Source organism: Dryas octopetala, chromosome 2, assembly GCF_963921425.1.
Source record: "Dryas octopetala chromosome 2, drDryOcto1.1, whole genome shotgun sequence".
In the NCBI taxonomy this organism is placed as follows: domain Eukaryota; kingdom Viridiplantae; phylum Streptophyta; class Magnoliopsida; order Rosales; family Rosaceae; genus Dryas; species Dryas octopetala.
Window position 1 is genome coordinate 9,307,915 of NC_141367.1, and position 7,639 is coordinate 9,315,553.

Consider the following 7,639-nt stretch of genomic DNA (forward strand, 5'->3'; position numbering starts at 1 on the left):
ATTTTTGGCTCAGAACTTGTATTTCATATACAATATGCATAATATGCTTGGGCTCTGGTTGTTGATTATTTTCAATCAACATCGTTTTTGTTTTAAACTGAATTACATGATTTGAATGGAAGACAGAGATGATGGTATTGATAGCATGTGATCATTCTTCTTCTGGGAATCAACTGTCAGTTTATTATTTTACAACCTTAATTGATACTAATTGTATTTTGTAATTAATTTTCTTATTCAGAACAAAGGAACAGAGATTGGAGAAGAAAGCACAAGGCGTCTCTGAGGTTTTAGCATGGGTTAGTAGCAGTCCAGAGCTCAAGGAGAAAACGAATTCTGAAGACGAGAAAGCTGAACTTACTGCTGATATTGCAAATGAAATGGTCCATGAAGTTGCAGTCAGGAAAGGCTTAGCAGGTGTGCTGAAGCTGTTTAAAGAACGAGGATACCTCAAAGAAAGAATGGATGAGCCTGGTGGATGGACTGAAGTTAAAGATGTGGATGAGCACAAACACCCTGCTACTGAAGATAAGGACGAGATAGTTTCCGATGGAACTATCCATGAAGGCTTATTATGCGTTCTGAATCTGCTTGAAGAGCGAGCAGCCCTCAGAAAAGGTATTGCTCGTCCACCTAATGTCTATCAAGAAGTGGATAGCATTGAGAGAACTGTTGAATTTGGCCAAACTGTAAGTTCTCCAGTCCAGTTCCTTTACAATATGTTACATGTTTATATGGTTTAACATTGTTACATGAGAGTGATTATGGTCCTAGAATTGTATTACACATTTTCATGTTTGCTTAATTAATGATTATGTTGCATTATTTCTGCCATATGTGCTGACATATTACCTTTTTTTCACCAGTTGACACCAAAGGAAGCCTTTCGGATGCTTAATCATCAGTTCCATGGGAGGAGTCGAAGCCTTTTCAAGCGACTGTGAGGAATAAAAAGCCCTCTGTCTATTTACTTACAAGCATTGATCAGTACGCTGTACACATGTCGTTAATCTGATATCTCTTATATGATATAAAGTTCTTGGTTGAATATTGCTCTTCTTTTTGTTTTTTTGTAGGTTAATCTTGAATTGTACTGTGGCTTAATCTTGTAGTTACGTACTATTGAATTTTAACTTTTGATGTGGGCATTTGACTAGCCCTGTCCAGTCTAATTCATATAATAAATAGGATTAGGATGATCAATTCTATTCTTCCAATGTAAGTCTTGGATTTGTTCAAACTTTGATTTGTTTTGAAGCATTTATTATTTCCAAAGGAATTAATTTCTTCGAAATATTGTTGTCTCAAGCTTCTGATATAATTGTTCCTACCTAGTCTCTATTAAGTAGAACAATAAGTTTGTATAGACTTTGATGACAAGTCATATATGACTGAAGCGACGCCGACCCGTTTCATAACCAAGGCCCAAAACCAATGAGCAGAATCCCAACTTATGCTCAGACTCTCGACTCATACTTGGACTCTTGACAGGCAGTGGCGGAGCCACAGTGGAGGCATTGGGGTCACATAATCCCAATAGTTAGGTTGTTTCACTTGTATAATTTTGGGTGTAATCCCATTATTCTTTTAGACAAAAAAAAATTAAACCTTATTTTTTATGAACATTAGAAGATGAGTTTCTTATTTGAATTTAAATAGTGTGTTACTTTAGTTTATGTGTGTGCTTTTGGCTATTGGCTTATTATGTTTGTTTCTTTGGATTAGTTTAATTAGTTTTTTATTTGAATACTTATTTTATGTCTGCTAAATAAATGAAGATGGCACAAAATTGTAAATATTATTTTATTAATTGTAGTTAGCTCTCACAACAATTGAGGCTGATGAAGGCTCATGAGGAGGAGGAGGCTGCAGCTTGTGCTTCTGCTGCTGCAATGGAGGATGGTGACGACGACCAAATGGTGCAGTACCCTTTTTACACTGAAGGGTCCAAAGCTTTGTTAGGGGCTAGAATTGATATTGCCAAGTATTCTGTTAAGAGGGCAGCGTCGCGACTCGAACAGGCTCGTAGGAAGAGGGATGACCCAGATGAGGATGTGGATGCAGAGATGGATTGGGCTCTGAGGCAGGCTTCAAGTTTGGGACTTGAATGCAGTGAGATTGGGGATGACAGACTGCTTTTGGGTTGTTCGTTTTCGAACGATGGCAAACTGATTGCCACTTGTGCTTTAAGTGGAGTTGCCAAGTTGTGGAGCATGCCTGAAGCAAAGAAGGTTTCCACCTTAAACGGACACACGGAGTGCCTGACTAATGTTACGTTTTCTCCTGTGCACAACCTCTTGGCAACTGCCTCTGCCGACCGGACTGCAAGGTTGTGGAATACTGAAGGAACTCACCTGAAAACATTTGAGGGCCATTTGGACCGTCTTGCACGTATTGCCTTTCATCCATCAGGAATGTACTTAATTGGGTACAACTAGCTTTGACAAGACATGGAGGTTATGGGATGTAGAAATTGGTGAAGAGTTGCTTCTTCAAGAAGGTCACAGTACAAATGTCTATGGGATAACCTTCCACCCTCATGGATCCTTGGTGGCTTCTTCTGGCCAGGATGCACTTGCTCGTGTTTGGGACCTCCTTACTGGTAGAAGTATTCTGGCCTTGGAAGGCCATGTCAAGCAAGTTCTTGGACTCAGTTTTTCACCAAATGGCTATTATTTAGCCACCGCGAGCGAAGACAACACTTGTAGGATATGGGATTTAAGAAAAAAGAAATCCATATACATCATTCTAGCACACGCCAATCTCATATCATAGGTCAAATTTGAGCCTCAAGAGGGATATTTCTTGGTAACTGCTTCGTATGATATGACAGCAAAGATAACTCTCTAGACATGAATCAAAAGTTACTTCTTTGGATGTTGCAGGAGATGGGCATCACATTGCTACTGTAACACACGACCAAACCATCAAACTATGGTCCGGCCAGCAGTACCAATGAGAAGGATGAGGGAATGGATGTGGATTAATAATACCTGCTGGGTTGTCCTTAGAACCTCCAAAAGATGATAAGTGTTGGTCGATCTTACTCGAGGATACGTGGATAATAGAGAGATAGTTTCTTCCAGACAAAAGCTTTAGTTCTAGGTTTATTAGCATCCTAAGGTACAAGAGATAATGTCTCTTACAGTTGGAAAGACATCAACCTGCCTTTTTCATTGGCTGTTTTCAAATGGAGCCCTTGCTAACTGGTAGATATTTGTGTAGTTTGACTATTTTGAGCTATGAAAGACTGAAAGCACTCTGATGTGTGCTGCCAGCGGAAGAGAGTTTGTTATAGAATGTTCAAGTTTTGGGTTGAGTGACTTCAACAGTTCAACAAATATGAGCTTCAAGTAGTGGAATATTTCTCTTCTTAAATCTCCCTGGTGTTTTGATAGTGCAAAAAGTAATTAAGGAATAATGGATTCCTTTTTATTAAAAGATATTTAAATTTCTTTCTAATATTAGTGAATCAATCAGTTCTCTAACTGTTTGTATACTACTGTTGGTAGGGTGAATTTGGCCTTTTTGTATTAGTCAGTGCTGTTTTCATAATCCAGGTTTTAAACCTTTTTTTTTTTTTTTGTGGCCAAAATCCGGGTTTTAAACTTGATTGAACCATTTACTCACTTTATCAAACTGAGACTTTGCCAATTACAAATTAAAATGGTCTTGTTTTCGATGGGGAGAAGTAAAAGGGCAACAGTGGAACTATATGGTACATTATTTGTTGATGGTACATCACACAGAACACAGACCCCTGTTCCTGGAGTATATACCTTCACCAACGTTACCAAGTCGTATTTGATGGACTGTTGTGCACCCATATTATTGCAGAAATGAGGTAAAAGAATCTTCACTTGCAATTGTAGATGAAAAGATGAAAGTTAATTATATATATATTACAGTCTCATGCCAATGAAATGTTTTACTTGCAAAGGAAAAAGGAAGTCCAATGATTCTGTAATATCAATTCTTTTCTAGATTCATCAATCTATTAGAATTATAACATATGTATAATTATTAATATCTAAAATTCTAAATTTTAAATTTAAAAATCGTGGTCCACCCATATTATAACACATGGATTGGTAACACCGACGATGTTATGTTCACCTACAATAATTTTTCTAATTCATGATAGTTTTTGTTTTTCAAGGAGGGGGCCGGTTTTGATCGAGCAAACTCAAGTTCAGAGGCAACTTTACAACCCTTCCAATTGGGCATTTAGAATGGTTTAGTAATAGTTAGTAATATACGGGACAATAAATGATTGATTAGCTCATCTAGCTCATCTAATGTGTTTAGTGTTAAAAGGTCCATCTATTTTTATCAAAATAAAAAGGTCCATCTATTCTTGGCCCAAAAAAAGGTCCATCTATTATTATAAGATGTTAGATTTATCCACGTTATAAAATTAGTGGTCGTGTTTTACACGACCGAGTGCTCAGCCTCCTTGGTGAGAGCTCAGCATGTTTTTTTTGTTTTTTTGGTTTTTATTTTGTATAGGACCAAACAGTTTCAATGCTTGACAAACATTAACTAACAAATTAGGGTGGATGTAATTCAAAATGATTGTCCTTTTATGTTTTGTGATTGGTTATTCATTTTGTTTCACATGTACAGTATATGAAACAAAAAGACAAAAGACATTTGTGTAAGTATAATTTTTATACGTTTTGAGGATTGAAATTATCCAATAGTTTATAAGGCTGTAAACTGTCAAACATTTTCAATGTTGTTTTTTAAAAGAAAAAAAAAAAGACGTTGAACGCTCGGCTTATTAAGCAATAAGTCGAGTAATTGTCAATCTTTGTGTGGGCCGTTTAGTGTTGAGTGGCCATCATTTGTCTTATAAAAGACTATCATACAAGCCCTCGTTACTCGCAAACAACTCTATAGGATATATGGGTCTCCTAAGTCCTAAATTAAGGCATGCTCGTTTAACACATCTTTGATTCTTAAGTTTGGACAGATTCACTATTTTGTTTATTGGGTATAAATCTTTCACCATTTTGTTTATTAGGTATAAATCTTTCATCATTGAATCTGTTTGTATATTATACCCTATTCGTAACAAAATGAAACAATTTATCAAGCATAACAGGAAGAGAAACAACTAATCATAAGCAACAAATAAATAATCTCAAGCTCAGTCAAGCAAAGTGGGACCTAACCTAAGGACATCAGGAGCAGGCACAGTATTAGCTGCATATGAAATAAAGCTAAATGACTTGTATATATTATCTCAAACTAAGAACATCGGTTATCACTGTTTCATCCAAAGACATAGAGAGTTCGATAAAGGATCTAAGTGAATAGCTTTATTCAGACAAACCTGTAGGGATCCCAAGTACTTTTGAGCCCCGACCAAATCCTTTAATGACAGGACCACCAATGTGCCATGGTTCTATTGGTAAAGTATTTTTTATCCCTGCAACAACAAATCAATGGTGCTAATGAAATGGATTATGCAGAAAGAAATCAGTCACACATGATTGAAACAAAGAGAAGGATCCTGGCGTTTACAATCTTCGAAAGGAGGAAGGCCCCACTTTTCAGGTCTCAAATCAAGAAGAGAGTTGATCACCTCATCTGCTGAAGTATAAAGATGGGATTGCTTTGGGAGGGAGGGTACAGCAACCACCTCCATTCCAGCAGCCTTACCAGCTGTAACACCTGGTCTAACAAAACCCAATACAGAAATGTTCAATCAAGAAATTCAATTAATTTAATTTACTTCCAGTGTAGGCGTTGGGTCGCTACAGATCCAGTTTTCAAATCCATGGTAAAAATACCCATGAAGAAGAGCACATCAATATCTGTTTGTAGTTATTTGCCAATTAAACTGAAATTAATAATCTTAATAATATAATTTATATTCCAATACAAAAAATGCCAATCCTTATGAAAGTTAATTTGCATATAACTTGTTTGAGGAAGGGTTGCATATAAAATAGAACAAAAAAGCAGAACCCAAGGTTTTCATTCAAGTTATAGGTTCATTCTTGTACTGAAGTTTTAAATTAACCAAGGTTACGTAAAGAAAATAAACAAAAACTACGGCACTCAAACAGAAAATGTTTCTCTAACAGCTTTTGCTCTTGATAGGTTACTTACAGAGAATCTTCAATGACAAGGCAGCTGGAAGGTTCAATGTTTAGCCTTTTAGCAGCTTCAAGGAATCTACAATGTAAAACCATATATTTCGAGTTTCAGAACATGAATATTTAATCCTTAATAGGAAATACTCAAAGAAGTTAAGATCAAACAACATGTTGTTGCATCTCACATTTCAGGAGATGGCTTCCCTGATCCTATTTCGTCACAACCAATGATGACAAAGAAGGATTCCTTCCAGCCTACATATAAAAATAATAAGAAAATAAGTAATTGCTTAGTATGATAAAACAAATCATAACATCCTCAATGCATGTCCATAGTATGCAAGCCTTCATCTAAGACAAATGAGCAAAATTGTTTCTGAAGAAGTATACCCTGATGAAAAGAAATTTTGGTTTCTATGTTTTCCCTTGGAGAGTTTGAAGCCAATACCAATGGCACTCTATGACCACTCAAATGTTTAATTAACCGATTGGCACCTGGGAGTGCTTTGATGTTGCACCACCTAGAGTGACAATTTTCAAAAGCCAATCAACAGTGTGCCATAAAAGTAAGGCCTGAACACATAAAAGTGAGTGAATAATTTGAGCTGATTATTATTATTTGTTAGTATGCTAAAAAACATGTGATGTAGTTCCATTTAGTCAAGTATAAATATGTACACACACACACACCCACCTAAATGTCCACTTATAGAAAAAGTCTTTAAGTAACACATTTGACATAATTTTTGATATATTGACCATGATTACATGGTCTGGTAGAGTGGTTCTAACACTATGGAAATTCTTTTCACTGCAATGTCAGGGTTGCTTTTCAGATTGGAATCAAGAAAAGAAGGAAAAAAACCCATTTCGAGAAACTGCTAAAAAGAGAAGTGAGCAAATTCTGATTGATATATATTTATAGACATATAAGTAAGTGTAGTAGTTAATTACTGATGGGAGAACATCGGGGTAATCTCTGAAAGTAATTCACTCGTTGTGCAAGATAGCCCATAATCTTCTGCAACAGAAGTTGCAGCTTCCAGTGGTGTTTTTCCAACGATTTTTTGAACTTCCCGCACATCCCATTGCTTTCCATACTTGCCCAAATAAACTCTTAAAACATCATTTACAATGCCATCTGTGATTAAATTAAGAATAAGAAAAAGGAGTCACTAACACTGGTAGAAAGAAAACAGCTACTTATAAGAAAATGCTACCCAGAGTACAAGCTGACCTGTGTTAAGTAGTGTACCATCCAAATCAAGGATAACACATGACACTAATTTCTTTAAAGGCTCTGTGATTCACATCTTCACAACCATGCATAAATCTCACAGTTAGGAATTACACTCCGACCAATGGAATATATCTGAAACAAAGACACAGATTTTTTCAATTCAACGACTGAGTATGATAAAAACTTATCCAAATCTCACAGTCAAATACTGATCAACCAATTATTAATATCAGTATGTGACTTTCTCTAACCGTCTTATCATGAACCAAACATCCCACAAGTCATTTCAACA

General features: G+C 36.2%; 2 pseudogenes across 2 annotated transcripts; one reads left to right on the plus strand and one right to left on the minus strand.

Moving 5' to 3' along the window:
* The first annotated feature begins 373 nt into the window (after window positions 1-373).
* Window positions 374-3,294, plus strand: LOC147292916 (U4/U6 small nuclear ribonucleoprotein PRP4-like protein; annotated as a pseudogene). The gene is made up of 3 exons (XR_015120195.1): window positions 374-689; window positions 867-940; window positions 1,817-3,294. The product of XR_015120195.1 is annotated as a U4/U6 small nuclear ribonucleoprotein PRP4-like protein (transcript).
* Window positions 3,295-5,152: 1,858 nt separating this feature from the next.
* On the minus strand, window positions 5,153-7,432 carry LOC147292917 (bifunctional riboflavin kinase/FMN phosphatase-like; annotated as a pseudogene). Its single transcript, XR_015120235.1, has 8 exons — window positions 7,345-7,432; window positions 7,062-7,248; window positions 6,498-6,628; window positions 6,293-6,362; window positions 6,121-6,186; window positions 5,530-5,684; window positions 5,339-5,434; window positions 5,153-5,208 (listed from the first exon to the last, which is right to left on the minus strand). The product of XR_015120235.1 is annotated as a bifunctional riboflavin kinase/FMN phosphatase-like (transcript).
* Between the last annotated feature and the right edge of the window lie 207 nt (window positions 7,433-7,639).